Below are 17,899 nucleotides of genomic sequence, written 5' to 3' on the forward strand. Positions count from 1 at the left end.
AACTCCGCGTGAATATCAGGCTCCCCTGGTGACCGTTTCAAGGCTTGTTGGCCTTTGATCGGTGGGTGGGAAGGTACCCTGGTATTGCAGACACGACAATCCAGTTGTAAAAATATCCCACAATATGAGAGATGCCAGAAGGTGTATGTGATAATATTTAAGTAATATTAAATGCAACAAGGTCTGCAATACCAGGGTACCTGCCGCCGCACCGATGAAAAGCCAGCAAGCCTTGAAACGGTGTCGCTTGGGTGGTGGTGGTAGTGGTGCCCACTGAAAATAAGTAACAATAGGTTTCACTAACACAGTAACTCGTTGTGAATGAAGAGCAATATCAGATACAAATAAAATGATGCCCTTCAAACTACTATAGCTTGTAAGGCTTTTGTTAGACCACACTTGGAATACTGTGTTCAAGTAAGGAGACCGCACCTAAAGAAAGACATCCAGCTTCTCGAAAGGGTGCAAAGACGGGTAACTCGCCTGGTGAGATCGGCAAAAGGGCGTCCTTATGAAGAAAGACTTCGAATATGTGGGTTGGAGAGTTTGGAAACTAGGCATGTTAGTGGAGATTTTATTGAGGTGTTTAAGGCTCTGAGAGGCATCAGTAAAATGAATGAGGACGAAATTTTCAAGATTATAAATGATGCTAGACCTAGGGGACATAAATTCAAGTTACGGGGGGAAATATTTAGATTGGACTGCAGGAAGTTTTATTTTAGCCTGCGAGTTATAAATTACTGGAATAAGTTGCCTTCATGGGTGGTAGAGGCCTACAGTTTGGGAAATTCAAAGGTCATCTGGATAGTACCTTCGGGTGAGGGAAACGCATAGGATGATAGGTTTAATTTCCTTTTCTTTTATTAATTACATTTGTATTATTATTTATTTATTTTATTATTTTTTTATCATTGTTTTATTCGTTTTTTTTTTTTTATATATATATAAAAAAAAAAAAAAAAACTTACAAATTTATATATATATATATAAATTTGTAAGTAGAGAAAGGCGAAGCACTAACTGCACTCGTCATTACGGAAGACAAAGGGCTAACGGAACAGAAACTTCCATCACGGAGAACAAAGAAGGGAGCGAAGGTAAAAAGTACTGTATTAAGAATTACTTAATGTCGTTCATCTTGTGACTTCAGCGCCTTCATCGGGGGGCATTTTATATAAGGAAAAAAAAAAAAATATATATATATATATATATATATATACCCAGGATGTGTACATAAGAAAGAACTGAAGAGATATTTTAGTGCAGGAGCTAATCTTTAAACGTGTAATACTATGGGCAAATATTTATGTCGAAAATAAATCTCTGTTATGTTCAGAATACTGACTGTCTCTTTATTGAAGAGAAGTTCGCACAACCCTCAAAAACATTCATTGATAATTATCCTGATTGGGGAAATGAATGAAAACCTCATAATCTAGAATCTTCTGATACAAGCAAAGGAGTGAAAAAATTTTAGGGCACTCAGATAGCTTGTGCGCTTTGAAGGAGCGAGGTACCTACCAGTTGTTCTCCTGGGAAATATAACAACTACCAATTTGGGTTGAAAAGTACATGAGTAAATAAACATATAATTACATAAATAAATAAAAAGATAAAGCAAAAAACCAGTTCCCACAGTACCCAGAATTTGGGTCTCCTGTGGTATCGAATTGCTGGCAATCACTGGTTTCTCCCGGTGGGTGCGGAATTATTATTTTTATTTTTATTTTTTCTTCCCTTATATATACAACTTTATTTTTATCTATTTATTTATTTTACCAATTTATTTATTTAATACTTTTTCCTTTCCTATTCGTATTTTAATTTATTTTATCTATTTTATTATTATTATCTTTTTCCCCCGATTTTTTACTCTTGTACTAGGGCAAAATCTTGCTGATACTGTTGATTGAACTCAATGTTACAGGAATGCTGGCGCCCATAGGACCTTTACAACTACCTGCCTGTGTGTGCGGTATGAGTGGACTCACCAGGTACGGCATCGTGGCATCAACTAGTCTTGCACTAAGCTTGAGGACGTTGGACGTTTTTTTTTTTTTTATCTTTTGGGCATTCGGTATGAGTTAGTCAAGATCCAGAACTGGGCAGGCTTTCCAGGCGATCAGGTGATCATCTTCCTGGTGACAAAGTGCACACACACACACACACATTTCTGGCCTTTTACCGAGTTCTATGTTCAACACAGTGTACTAAGGCGGAGTTGAACTGATTTTCAGGTTTCGCCCTACATAAGATAATATATTTATTTATTTATTTATTTATTAAATCTGTTTATTAAAGTAGCAAGTGTTTGCTTTCACCTCTTATACACAGCCAACCGGCTAGAAGGGTGTACAAAAATGCAAGAATTACAATTATTTACAATATTTACACAAGTGCGTACTCGTATATTTAAAATATTGTTTACAAATTGCAATTATTGACAAGATTAAAATTGAAGTAAGCTGTGCGCTTCAGAGAGGCTCTTCACTCTGTACTGCTTGTTTTCGGAGTATTTCACAGGGTCTATTGCCAATGAATTGAAAAGGTTGTTTGGGAAGAAATTCTTCAGACAGCACAGGTTGGACAGTATAGAATGTAATGGTGGGTAGGGGTTGTCATTTCTGCGTCCAGCACGTGGAGTAGAGATCAGTTCTCGAAGACTGGGGGCGTCAATCACACCAGCAAGCATCTGAGAAAGAAGAAGAATATTTCTGGATACAATGCGAACTCTCTAGGGAGTGATATTTAAGTTGGTATATAAAACAGCCCATGACCCTGTTTCTTCATCGCATTACCCCGTACTCGACCGGCAGGAATCTGGTTGTGTACGACGTTGGGGAAGAAGAAAAGATTGGTGATGCATTTAGTGCGGTAGGTTGTAGGCACCGGTGGACGTATCTTCCGACTACATTGACGTCGAGTAATCCCGTCAGCTCTTGTCGAATTGCCCACATCGCCAAGCAAGTCTTCGATTTCATGGTCGAAAAATGGTTCTGAAAAGTGAGGCCTTCGTCCAAAGTCACGCCGAAGTCGGTGTGAGACTTCACTTTCCTTATCTGCAATCCGTTGTGATAGGCTGTGATGTCATATTTGATTCTCTTTTTTTGTAAAGGTAATTGGAGCTGATTTAAATCCGTTTAGCTCCAGACCTATTTGCAGTAAATAGGCTGCAAGGCTGTCGTTCAGGACGGAGACTCGCTGATTAGTCAGTTAGGCGCCTCCGTAGCCAGGTGGGAAGGAGCAGCAGTGCGTAGCACACGCTTCTTGATTAGACCGGGGTTCGAGCCCGTCACCACCAAATATGGAGGATGCGGAAAGGGAATGACCACCGCATATCCCGGAGCAATATGGCCTTAGTTGCTAATGCTCCTAAAACCAAATAACAAACAAACGATTAGTCAGTTGAGTTTGGTCAGCTTCTTTTAATGTTATGTGTAATTTGAGGTTGTCTGCATATGATGAGAAATCAGTGTACCTTGTGAGGAAAGGTTCAAGGGCAGAGGCAAGCAGTAGACTGGAACAGGACATCTCCCAGCGGTATTCCTCTCGTTATAATGCACTCCTGTTGGAAGGATTTATAGCTGATGATGAGTTGTCTTGGTGTAAAGATGAGGTTGATGGTTTTTAGCAGACTTCCTGTAATGCCGAAGTACTTTTCTAGAATATAGATGAGAGAGGGAATTGAGAGCGTATCATAAGCAGATGAAATATCAATGAAGATGACGTCCAGCTGAGATTTACTGTTGAGAGCAGTTTGAAATTTAAATAGGATGTCCAGTAAGTTTGTATATGTAGATCTTTTGGAGATCACAATATGAAGACGTTGAGGTCTATGAGAGAAGCATTGGTCGATCAGTGCTGATAAGATAGATTTCTCAAACACTTTTAATAGAGAGCAGCCCACTGAGATATGTCTGAAGTCATTAGGTGCCTTCGGGTTTCTTCTTTTGGGTATGGGTTGTATCCTGTAGTGATTCCACAAGGAAGCCGTTAGGACCAATTGTTGGGAATTGGGAAGTCTATTGGCGGTATTTTTAAGGATTCATTGGGAAGTCTATTGGTCGTATTTTGAAGGTGTTGTTTTGTTAGAGTTATATTTGAAAGGGGCTGTTTGGAGTGCATGACGAAATCGCTTAGGTTTGAGGTTTTTGGGTCTGATGCCACGTTGAAAGTCAAAGATACCCATTCCTGAAATACTTTCTTATCGATATGGAAATCCTTGTTGCATTTTGCAGTGATTTATTCTGTAGAGTACCAGCTGCCGGATTGCCTTTTGTTTACATTTAAGGAAGGTTGCCTTCTCTGTCTTGTACATCTGGTAGTAAGCTGAGTCATGGTACTTTTTCCATATTCTGAAAGCTTTTTTTTTCCCTCTTGAATGCTTCTCTGACTTCAGCATCGAACCATGTATTGGATCTATCAAAGAATTTTAATTAATTGGAAGCTCCTTGGGAGGCAATTTCAAGTAGCTGGTTAGTCAGGTTATATGTATGTCTACGTGTCTACATCTCACTAATCCCAAACCACCACAGAGCTCTTCGAAACTAATGTCATGAACATGTGACTTGGAGCCCTCACAAATAAGGCTACAGTTCTGTTCTATTCTCTGTTTAGTCCCATTTTAGCCTACAAAGAGATTCTAGATGTTATTTCATCTGCAGACAACGAGGAATGCAGTACTGTTCCTCCAACATCAGAGAAAGCGACACTTACAGTGGAGGCAGTGTTCTGGTGTGGAGCAGAATAATGATCAACGACTGCACCCACTCTTCATTTTTGATCATCATCATCATCATCATCATCATCATCATCATCAGCCATTTTCAATCCACTGCAGTATGAAGGCCTCTCCAGCAACTTTCCAGTTCCTTCTGTTTTGAGCACTGGCCATCCATTTACTACCCAAAAACTCATGAATTTCATCTATCCATCTCCGCCTTTGTCTTCCAGGTTTTCTTCTAGCTCCTCTTGGATACCATTCTGTTATTTTCTTAGTCCATCTGTCATCATGTCTTCGAGCTGTGTTCTGCCCAAGACCATTTTAGTTCTTCAGTTTTGATAATAATGTCCTTTACTTGAGTTTGCTGCTTATCCATGTGTTTCTCTTCTTATCTAACAGTCTGAATCCCAGTATAATTCGTTCCATTCTTCGCTGTGTAGTTCTCAGCTTCTCTTTCATTCTTTTGGTGAGTGCCTAAGTTTCACTTCCATAAGTCATGGTGGGGAGTATACATTGATTCATTATTTTATGTTTCAGACAAACTGGGATATTGCTCTTCAGTATGTGACTATATTTCCTGAATGCTATCCATCCAAAATTTATTCTTCTCTTGACTTCCAGCCATTTATCATTATTACAGCTAATAACTTGTCCCAGATGAGTACAAATATGACTCCACCTTTTCAATTACTGCTCCTTCAATCATTATTTCCCTTTCCGTGGCATACTTGTTCATCATTACTTTTGTTTTAGCCATATTCATCTTTAGTCCAAAATCCTTACTAACTGTGCATAACTGATTAAGATTTTCCTTTAATTCTTTGGGATCGTGGCTTATGACCACAATGTCATCTGCAAATTGTAAATGGTTTAGGTACTCTCCGTTCACATTGACTCCTTTCTGCGACCAGTCTAATCTTCTGAAAGCTTCTTCAAGAGCAGCAGTAAACAGCTTCGGAGATATTGTGTCTCCTTCTCGAACTCCTTTCTCGATTTTAAATTTCCTACTGTCTTTGTCTAGTCTAATAAAGGAGGTAGCACTCTCATATATTTTCTTCAAAATCATAATATATGGGATATCTATGCCTTTTCTTTCCAGTGCCCGAAACATTGCCTTATGCTCTATGGAGTCAAATGGCTTTTCATAATCCACAAATGCCAGGCATAATGGTGTTTTATATTCATTTGCTTTCTCCATTAGCTGTGATATTACGTGAAAGTGATCCATAGTTGAGAATCCTGTCCTAAAGCCAGCTTGTTCTTTCGGTTGATTCTCATCAAGTATTCTTTCTAATCTGTTAGTAATGACCCTTGTGAACAACTTGTAGATGTGGGATAACAAGCTAATTGGTCTATAATTTTCAATTTCTGATTTATCTCCTTTCTTATGCAGCAAAACTATGATTGCATTATTCGACTGCTTAGGTGTCATACCTTTTCTAATGCACTTTGTGAAGAGCCTTGCCAGTTTTTGTGTTATGTCTCTTCCTCCCAATTTTAACAACTCTATAGTAACTTCATCTTCCCCCGGGGCTTTCCGAATCTTCATTTTCTTCAATGCATATTCTACCTCATCAGGAAGAATACGGGGTATGTCGTATGTATTGCTACTTTGCAATCCATCTTCCCCACTGCTGGTATCATTCCCTCGCTCCTTGTATAATTCTCTGTAGTAGTCTTCTGCTATTTGAATTATGCCTTCTCTGCTGTTTATAAGTACACCATCGCTATTCTTCAGTTTCAGTATCATTTGTCTTTCTGTATTACTGCTCATGGCTGCTGATTTAAATCCTTTGTTTTCCCTTAATGCTTGTTCTACTTTTCTTGTGTTAAATCTTCTTATGTCCTCTCTGAGTCTCTTTCTGATGGCTTTGCATAACTCAGTATACTCAATTTTCTCCCTCTCAGTGTTTTTCTTGCTCTTCATTTGTCGTCTTCGGTTCATCATGACAAGTGTTTCTTGACTGATTTTTTCTTCTTTGGATTTCTTTTTCCCTATATTCTTGGGCTTTATCACTTTCAGAAAGTTGTAATATACCTCGTCGATATCTTGGTCCTGAGCAGTCTGCAAAAGCTCAAACTTGTTCTTAAGTTCCAGTACATACTGCCTTTTCTCCTCCTCTGTTATCTCAAAGACCTTTGTATTATTTACTCGAGTCAGTTTTTTCCTTTCCTTTCCTACATCTATATCAAGTGTACATCTTACCATTCTGTGATCACTTCCAAAATTTACCTTATTCAGGACGGTAACATCATTCACAATATAGCTTCTGTTAGTGAGGATGAAGTCGATTTCATTAGTTATTAATCCATTTGGACTTTTCCATGTCCACTTTCTGTTCACCCTTTTCTTGAAAAAAGTGTTCATTACTGACAGTCCTTGAGATTCTGCAAATTCCACAAGTCTTTCACCTCTTTTATTTCTTTCACCAATATCAAAATTTCCTATAGTTCCTCTTTCTGCGCTGTTTTTCCTTTTTCCAACTTTAGCATTGAAGTCCCCCATAATAATAGTGTAGTGGGTTTTCTGCTCATCTAGAAGACTCTCAATGTCGGTGTACATTTCTTCAACCTCTTCATCATCATAGCTCGATGCTGGTGCATAAATCATTATAATCTTTAGCTTGTACCGCTTAGAAATCTTGAGTATTAGTCTTGATAGGTTATTTTTGATAGGTTACCGTAACTGCCCACAGGTATCGAGAACACATCCTCGAACCCTATGTGCGACTTTATAAGGGTGCGGTTTCCCAGATTTTATTTTCGTGCACGACAGCACCACTGCACATAGAGCTCATGTGGTGGAGGAATATCTTGAAACTGAAGATATCCAATGACAGCCATGGCCAGCACAATCTTCAGACTTAAATCCGATCGAACATGTGTGAGACGCCTTGGGCTTCGCATTGCACGCCAACAGCCAATTCCTCGGTCACTTGGTGAGCTAAGGTTTGCGCTAGTAGAAGAAGAATATGGGATTTTTTGCCACAGAATCTTATAAGACACCCTTATATCGAGTATGGTTCACCGCTGTCAGGAGTGCTTAGCCGTTGGAGGAGATCATGGCCAAGCGCAAGGGTGCATAAGTAACGTGCCTTGAGTGACCGGGGTTCAAGCCTGCGACTGCTAAATACGGTGCTGTTTCTTATTCTCTCTACTTTGTGAACTCCTCTAACCGTGTGGTCGTCCCGGAGTTTAAAGAGAAAATTTATTTTATTTATTTATTCGCCGTACTGATATCATGTCACCATATTTTCGAGCATATTGTATCGACTTGTGTAATGTGACTTTTTTGATAATTCTTATACAACCCCTAAAAATGTCCCTTATACCTCCGCCATGTTTCTCGCTGTCTCCTCATTTCATCGTTATTCTATGCTACATCAAATTGTGTCCCCTCTTCATCGCTAGCTGCACGAGTACGCTGCGATTTCTATGCGTTCTGTTAATTTTGTCGAGCAGTGCTGCCAGCTCTGGATTTACGATGGAGAATCAGTCATAATTTAGTTGATGACAAATTTTCTGTCTTGTTTGCAAAAACTCAGTATTTCCTCCATCTTTTTTCTTAAAACTACATTAAAATTGGGATTTTAAAAAAAATTGCGAAATTCTTATTGATATCCCTGGTGTATAATGAAGTATGCACCTTGTTCTGATATGCCAGTTTCTAGGCTACCTGTGCAACCTTTAGTTCTGTTGTTCATAGCCATCATTTCCACTTTTAAACATATTTTGGATGATGATGTTGTCTGAACCTGCATCCTGTCATCTGTATAACTTTCAACGATCACCTTCACCCAATTTGAATCGCATATTCCAGAAGAAAGGTATCACATACATTGTGGGTATGTAGATTTTTTTTACTTTCAAGTGGTGTAAAATGCAATGCAATCAGATATTTTCAAATAGATGAGCATAAGAAGAGCATGCAGGGCACTGAAAAAAATTAAAAAAAAATAGATGTAGCATTTTATACTGATATTGATGTCATATGTGCCAAACATTGTCATAGAACACCATCTTCTGAGTTGTGCTGATCAACTAAGCACATTTAGAAATGTTTCGCAATAGTGAAATACCGAAACAAAATACAGCTGTAGAAGAACAAATAAACATCCATCTTTAGAGTAATTGAATTGGATAGGTAAAGAAATGATAGTGATGACTGTGAAAATTGGGCCAATTTTCGATTGCTACAGATGGTAGTAATCAAAGTGATTTCCAGCTATATCTCATTGTGACCTTTCATAATATAATTAAAAAATATAAAAAATCATCAAATTGAAAACAGTTTATTCTCAGCCGGCATTTGGAAGTTGATTGAGGGTACAACATCTGAAAAACCTTATGAGATTCCTTCAAATTATTTGTTATGTAGTGTTCATAATGTGCCTGTTATGGAAGGCCTAAAAACTGGGGTAGGAAGTATACTAAAAGTGGAGGAGAATGAGAACCCATAAGTAATAGGCCCATGTCATCATATTGTTTTATGTGTGCTGAAAAGGGAGCTGCATCCACTTCCTGTAAAAGTGGATGAATATTTTTCAGGCAGATATTTCTATCTTGAAAGAAATGCTAAAGGAAAGATTTAACCAATGTCAAATGATTCATTCCAGTGCAGTGAGAAAGCATGTGTGTACACATTGGCTGTCTTTGGTTAAATGTGTAATTAAACTGGTAGAACAATGCCTACCCTTAAAAGGTCTATTTAAAGAAGAGCTTAGAAATAGAGAGAAATCTGTATGTGAACTTTTCAATTCGCAAATTTGTCGTAAATTATTAAGAAAAAAAAAAAAAAAAGAAAAAGCCACGACTTTTATGTACGAACCTAAAACATTTCGTTTCTGCCATTCATTTCACCACTCAGCACACAGCTAAAGACAATATCCAATGCTTCAGCTACGGTATATGGATAGCCTATGTGATATGTATCAAAAAAATATACATTTAATTTAATGAATTTCGGGAAACTCGATAAATCATTCCAATTGAGCGAAATATGAAATGGATTGGAAATCCAACCTGTAGGAGTTCAGTTGGCCCGATTTTAATGAAATTTGAGATGGCTTCAAATTTTTCTAAAAGAGCCAAATATAAAATTTTATGAAAATCCATTAGGAATCCACTGTTAAATGTCGATGAACATGCTGTCGACAATGAGTATATGCATGTGTGCTAATTTACCTAACAAGCAATTGCAGTGGTGCATTAGGTGCTGAAAAGTTGGTTGGCATTAGTATTAACATTAGCATTAGTAGAAGCATATGATGCAAGAAAGCAAGCTTATATAGCAAGATTCAAAAAGAAAATTCCCATTTCACCCATCCATTCACTCCTTCACTCCAAATACTTGTCTAGTTCTGCCTTGAACTTATTTAAGTTGTCGACCTCCACTACGACAGATGGAAGTTTGTTTCAACTATCAACAACCCGCTAGCGAGCTAGCTCAACCCATTCAAGGCCTTACACACTTCATTCAGATCATCTCGCAAGTGTATAGTCTCCTAAGCCTTTCTTGGTAAGAGCAACCCTTTGTTCCATTCACCAATCCCGTTGTCCTCTGTACTCGTTTCACCAGCTCTACATTCTTCTTAAAATGAGGCCCCCAGACCTGTATGCAGTACTCAAGGTGTGGCCTGACCAGTGGCGTATTCGGGCCGGAACGCACCGGAACGACTTTCCAGTACTTTTTTCTAAATGTCATAATAGAAAAAATCATTAAATTTATACACCTAATATTATGAAGCAACAGCATAATCAAAGGGGAGGGAGAAATATATATTTTACCCATTGCTACTAAAAATATATATTAATATATTTTTAGTAGCAACTATATAAAATATATAGTAATCTTTAAAATTAATAGATTTCTTTAAAAATTTATTTAAAAGCAAAATATAAATTTCGCAATGAAACTTGAACGTTTCTTACTAAAATACAATGTGTTATATAAAGCTATCCAATGAATGAGATATACTGTGATGCGTGCGAACGCTGCATTTTGATTCGCCATGAGCTGAACGCTAGAACTGATTGTTCTATGAACCGTGAGTCTGAAATCTGATTCAGTTACTGTACAGTCGATGTGGCGTTATCACATAGTCTTCTGGAGAACGAGCGTTCCGGTAGTATTTTTTTAGCAATACACCTCTGGGCCTGACCATTGCCTTATACGGTACAACTTATATTGTACAATGGGACAATCACCTCCTTATTTTCTCTAGGAAAAGTACTAGAGAAAAGAATATCCTAGACCTCATCATCACACGTGAATCAGATGACATAACAGGGCTGACAGTAGAGGAACCAGTACCAGGAAGTGATCAAGGAGTTCTACGGTGGATGATGATGAGAGAGGTAGCAGAAGTAAAAGGCAAAGGAATGGGTTTTAATTTCAGAAAAGGAAATTACGATGCCTTAAGGTACATGGCCTCTATTAACTGGGTAGATATCGCGCAGAGAATGAATACAATTGAACTGTGGTACGCTTTTAAAATATTAATCACAGATGCCTTAAATGCGTATTTACCATTTAAAAAAATACTCCACGAGGAGGGTTCCAAGTTGGATGAATAGTGAATTTGCCACATTACTTGAGCAGAAAAAGGCGATGGAAAGGTTACAGAGAAAGAAAAAAAAAGCACTGAAGCCTATAACAGCTCTATTATAGATCACAAGGTGATGTGTAATAGAGCCACAGAAAAAGGTTCGACAGGCAAAGGCAGTTTATGAGAAATCACTAGCAAAGAGAGCAAAGAGGGGGGATAAAGAATTCTTCACATATATAAATGCCAAGAAGAGCAGGACAAACCAGATCGGACCTTTACGTAAGGAAAAGGGGATAGTAATAAATAAACCAGCTGCCGTTGCAGATGAACTCAACAGTTATTTTGCATCCATATTTACAAATGAAAAACCTTTTGTGGCAATGGGAAATTGTGGGAGCGAAGTTAAAAAATATGTAATTAATGATATTAAAATTTCGAAAGATTATTTAATGAAAAAACTTTCGAGCCTACAAGCTAGTAACGCTCCTGGAGTTGATAGAATATACCCTATAATCTTAAGGGAGGCGGCAAGTGTGTGCATTGAACCATTAAGGCTAATTGTGCAAGCATCACTAGACTCCGGGGAAATTCTCTTGGATTGGTAAAGTGCCAATGTATCTCCCATACATAAGGGTGGCTCTAAGAGTGAAGTGGGAAATTATCAACCTGTCAGTCTGACATCAGTGGTAGGGAAAATCATGGAGGCAATGATCAAGGGTGGAATTCAGGATCATTTGGATCGAATTGAAATTCTCAAGGATACTCAGCATGGTTTTGTAAAGGGAAAATCATGTTTAACAAATCTGGTTCGCTATTTTGAAAGAGTCACTCACGAGCTGGATTTAGGGAATAATTTCGACATTGTTTATTTAGATTTCAGCAAAGCTTTTGACTCAGTCCCACATGAGCGGTTGCTTTATAAGCTGGAACAGGTTGGAATCACTGGGAAAATCCTTAGATGGATAGCAGGATGACTTCAAGGCAGGAGGAAGAGAGTTGTGATAAATGGCTATTCCTCAGATTGGTTTATGTAATAAGTGGGGTTCCTCAAGGATCAGTGTTAGGACCACTGTTGTTTTTAATTTTCATAAACGACATTGATGAAGGGATAGAGGGCGTGATGTCTAAATTTGCAGATGATGTTAAAATTGGTAGAGTAGTTAATGATCACTGTCAAGCTGAGCTTCTTCAGAGAGACCTAGATATACTTCAGGAATGGTCAGAAAAATGGCAGCTATGCTTTAATCCAACAAAGTGTAAGGTATTACATCTGGGAAACAGTAATCCCAAAATAACTTATTCACTTGGTGGAGTTCAACTAAACCCAGTACTGGAGGAAAAGGGACTTGGGTGTTACGATGCGGTCAGACATGAAATTCTCTAAGCATTGTAAACAGGTTGCAAGATAGGCCCATGGTGTCCTATCGATGATCTATCGAACTTTTGCAAGTAGAGATAGGGACGTGATAATCCCATTATATAAGGCTTTTGTTAGACCACACTTGGAATACTGTGTTCAAGTATGGAGACCGCACCTAAAGAAAGACATCGAGCTTCTTGAAAGGGTGCAAAGAAGAGTAACTCGCCTGGTGAGATCGGCAAAAGGGCGTCCTTATGAAGAAAGACTTCGAATATGTGGGTTGCAGAGCTTGGAAACTACACACCTTGGGGGAGACTTGATTGAGGTGTTTAAGGCTCTGAGAGGCATCAGTAAAATGAACGAGGACGAAATTTTCAAGATTATAAATGATGGTAGAACTAGGGGACATAAATTCAAGTTACGCGGGGGAAATGTTTAGATTGGACTGCAGGAAGTTTTATTTTAGCCAGCGAGTTATAAATTACTGGAACGAGTTGCCTACATGGGTGGTAGACAGTTTGGGGAAATTCAAAGGTCATCTGGATAGTACCTTCGGGTCAGGGAAGCGCATAGGAAGATAGGTTTAATTTCCTTTTCTTTTATTAATTATTATTATTATTATTATTATTTTATATATATTTTTTCTTGGCTGGTGCAGCATAAGCCATAGGTTTTCTTGCACCATGCGGCCATTGCTAATACTAATACTAATAATACTAATTATCCCTGCTAGCAAAATTCCTGTTTATCATTGACAAAACATCAAGAGCTATTTTTGCTGCCTGTCTGCACTGCTCAGAAAACTTAATATCTGACTGTGCAATTCCCCCAGGTCGTTTTCATTCTCTACTGCCCTGAGTGTAGTACCACGCAGTTTGTACGATACTTTGCCCATGTGACTCGCAACAATTTTCCGCTCTCCCCAGCAGTAACACACTAAAACTACTGTTGGTTCCATTGACAATTGTTATCCATCCTCCTGGGCCAGTCTCTGAGTTATCTAACATGACGGATGAGAACTCTGTGGAATTTTTGCAAGAAAGTTATCTGTGATGCGTGTGTAGCTGTGATGAAACGGAAACAGATAAAACATAGACACGTTAAATGGTGGACACCCCAGCTTGCTCTATTCAGAAAACAGGTTAATAAGGCTAGGAAGAAATTTCAGAAGAGTAAACGTAGGGAAAGTACCTTGGAAGTTATTCGATTAAAGAAAGACTATCAAAGTCTTCGTAATAAGTATGTACTTGCTATCGCTAAACAGAAGTATGACTGCTGGAAAACGTTGGTGAAAACAGCAGGAAATAATGACTCTTGGGGATTGATTTATAAAATTTGTACTGGCAAATTCAGAGCAGCTGCTAATGTTATATATTCTATTGGCAAAGGGCCCACTGAGACGTGCAACAGGGAAGATTCCATGAGTGAAATCTTAGATCACCTTGTAGATAATGATAACGTGGCTGTTAACCCACGTGTTAATCTAGAACAGGGGTGGCCAACAAGTCGATCGCGATCTACCAGTTGATTGCGGCTTTAATTTCGGTCGATCACGACGAATTTTAAATATATACAAAAAATAGATTGGTCAAAATCTAAATGTTATTATTATTATGCGCTCCACTGCATACGCTAATTACAAATCCGTTGAACTATGTAACTACTCTTTTCACCGCGCTGTCGCTAGGCTTGTCTAATGAAAATTCACGCAGTTAAGTGATGGAGAGCATAGTGTATGTGTCGAATTCTTATTTAGCTTACTTAATATTAATAACTGGGCAGTACTTATACGTTAATTTAATAATCTTTGATCTAAGAAAAAGAGCAAAACGTATAGTTTTCATCAAGAGTAGGAACTAGAATATTTTTTTTTGCAATGATAAAAGAAAAATGCTGTTGTTTGATTCGCAATGCTTCCGTGGCTAAACCCTAAAATGGAAATTTAGAAATAAGGTACTTCAACGCACTGATTAGTAGTATTTTTGCATATAAATATCAATTTTTGGCAATGGCTAAGGATCTCAAAGGGAAAAAGATCCGATCATTTTGCAAATATGCAAGATCATTTGCAAAAATATCCTGTTTTTGAATTTAATAGTGAGAAATATGTTTCCGAAATTGAGAAAGTTGTGGATGACGTCGAACCAGATTCAGTGATTTTAAAACGATTGAAAACCTTGTCATTATATTTCTTATCCGTTTAATGTCGACTTAGATACGAAACAAATTGCAAAAAAATCGCTGGAGATTTTTCAAATGGAGAAAATATTACTTGAAAATGAAATTATATTACATTGCGAAACGATATCTTCCTAAAAGCCAGATCAGTGGAAGAAGACTTGAAAATATGTTTGCCGAGAAAAGTACCCAAATGTAAAAAAATGCAGTGAACTATTAAATTCTTGTTTTGGTTCCGCCTAATTACCTGTGTGAATCGGCCTTTTCGTGTTTCAAACAAACAAAGACGAAGAATCGCTCTACTCTTACGGACTTGCATACAGAAGATTCTTTACAGTTGGCCTTATCACGGTATACCCCCGATTTCGAAAGCTTGGCAGATGACATGAAGACACAACAAACTTCACATAAAATAAAATTTTAAATATGTATGAATTTAAAATAAGAATTCTGAATTGTATTTAATTTAAAAATTTATAAACAACACTTTTCGATATGTGTTGATTAACTTTTTTAGCCATGTTTTTTAAACAGAGAGTCAAAAATGATATCCAAATCTTTGTTAGTGGGGAGCCGGTGCAAAAAGTGATCTCTCGTACTGACGTTGGCCTGGAATGTTGAGCTCACCTTTCAGCCTCACTTTGTCAGGATGAGGCAGAAGACGTACGCGGCTCTTTGGGCCATGCGTCAGGAGCTCGTTGGTGCTCAAAAGCCAGCGCTGCTTGTTCGGCACATTCTGAAGGTGTATTACGCCAATCCCTCTCTATGCATCAGATATTTCGTCATCTGCCCCTGCCTCATACCTTCACAAGTATCTCAGTTTAGAGTACTAATTGCTTAGATGAATGAACAGGATGGTAGGCCACCCCCTAACTATCTCCAAATCGATCCTACAAGCAAATCTGGGCACCATTCCCTGAAGACACATCATCATGACAAAAAATGTCCGCACGCTTGCATGGCTTCTAACGGGGCGAATTGATGCTCCATCTGTATCCACATTAATCTCTGGCCCGAGAAGGGTAAGAGGGGAGCACCCCGACTCCTGTCTCCCTCTGCGTCTTACGTTGTCAAGCATTCCCTGAGGAACATGTTTCCAGCCAATTGTCTTTGGATCTTCAATAAATTTAGGATCCACCCTGATAGGTTCTGTGAAGACAAGCCCTACAGGAAGGAAATCCTCAAGAACTGCTACCAGATAATGAATCTATGATACTCACCTGCTTTTGGACACGACTGACTTTTTTTTTTTTAACTTGCCTATTGGTATTTGACAAAGACTTTTTGTCTTCGTGCAATTATAAATTTTGTATATTACTGTATTTTTTGTATATTATTGTATATTTTGTATATTTAATCCTGTATATATCTCGGGTCGAGCACGCATGTACTATTGTATATTGTACATGTGTTCCTCGCACCTTAGTCTGCAAATATTCACACCTGGCACAGAGCCGTCCCTGGGTGCCCAAGGTTTCTTGAGAAATAAACTGATTTTAATAATAATATGCAATGAAATTCTTGAGATGGTAAATCGCGGCACATTTTGAAGGAAAAAAGTAGTTCGCATCACATTTCAAGTTGGCCACCCCTGATATAGAACATCATCATATGCATGCGTTGAATGAGTCGTATGGTAATAACATTGATAAAATTTGCCTTTATCCATGATGAACTTCTCACTATTGTGAAGTTCATTAAAAATAACAAATGTCCAGGTATGGACCTACTGGAGGAAGAGGTAATCAAAAAGTTCTCTAATCTTTATTCGAATCAATGTTACAAGTTTTTAATAACTATCTAAGAGATCGTGTATTTCTGTCTCCCTGGAAGGATGCGCTTCTCAAGATTATCCTAAAATCTTCAACCAAGCCAACCAGTTCAACTGCTTCATATAGACCTATTGCATTGCTTCCTGGTCTTGGTAAAGTTTATGAGAAGCATTTAGTCATGCGGATTACTATCTACCAAAGAAGTAATATTGGCCTTTCTAACAAATAATATGTCCTGGTGTAAGTACTGAGGATGCGCTTTACTCTTTAGTTCGTAATGTTTGGGAAACGAATTATAAATATACCTTGTATATTTATTATTTATAATTATAAATAAGGTTGAATGGTTTGAACAGACTCAATGCTGATGGGATTCTTCCTTGCTCAGATTGTGAACCTGAGGGGACATGAATTCAAATTGAGGAAAGAGAGTTGCAGAATAGATGTGCAGAAATTTTGCTTTAGCCAGCGGGTAAGTTGATTGCTGCAACAAACTTCCATCTGTCGTTGTGGAAGTGGTCAGCTTAAATTAATTTTTGGAGTAAATGGATGGGTGAAATGGGGAAGCGTTTTTTTTTTTTTTTGTTTTGTTTTTGGCTGATGCTGTATAAGCTTGCTTTCTTGTATCATATGCCTCTGCTAATGCTAAGCGTGCCATTTTGTTTACCCTTTTCACAACGCGGCTGAGTTAGTCCGTCTCTGTCGAGCGTAGCGCGGAAAAGGGGGATTTGCCTGTTTTCGTTGGCGAACAGACAAATAGACCAACCAACACACACACAATTTACAGACATGTAAGGTGCAATATGGTCTAAGTTGCTGATTCGCCTAAAATCCTGTATTTCTATATCTACAGAAGACGATGTGTTTATATATATTCCTCTCTTGGATAGCACTGTTGGTATTACCGGGGTCCTCCCACACAGGGTTGAAAATACAAGAGTTCGAATGCCGTCAGTGACGCGAGAAATGTTAATAAGTCTTTTTCACAACTTGGCTGATTTAGTCGGTCTCAGGGGAGGGTAGCATATTTTTTTTTCCAGGAATCTTTGGTTTTTCGTTCGGCAAACAGAAAATCAACCGCAAAACACATGCAATTTACAGACATTATATACGACTCAATATGGCCTAAGTTGCTGATGCGCTTAAACTCCTATAATACCAACAACAACAGCACAACAACATCTTATTTCATTCAAGTAAAAGGTTGCAGGAGAAACATATATAATTATTTACAGATAGGTAAATACATATGACTAACACCAGCATTAGGCCTGACGTAGCCCAGTGGTCAGGAGCGAGAGTGCATAGCACGCGTTCC

Source organism: Mastigoproctus giganteus, chromosome 9, assembly GCF_048544385.1.
Source record: "Mastigoproctus giganteus isolate SK-2022 chromosome 9, ASM4854438v1, whole genome shotgun sequence".
Classification (NCBI taxonomy): Eukaryota; Metazoa; Arthropoda; class Arachnida; order Uropygi; family Thelyphonidae; genus Mastigoproctus; species Mastigoproctus giganteus.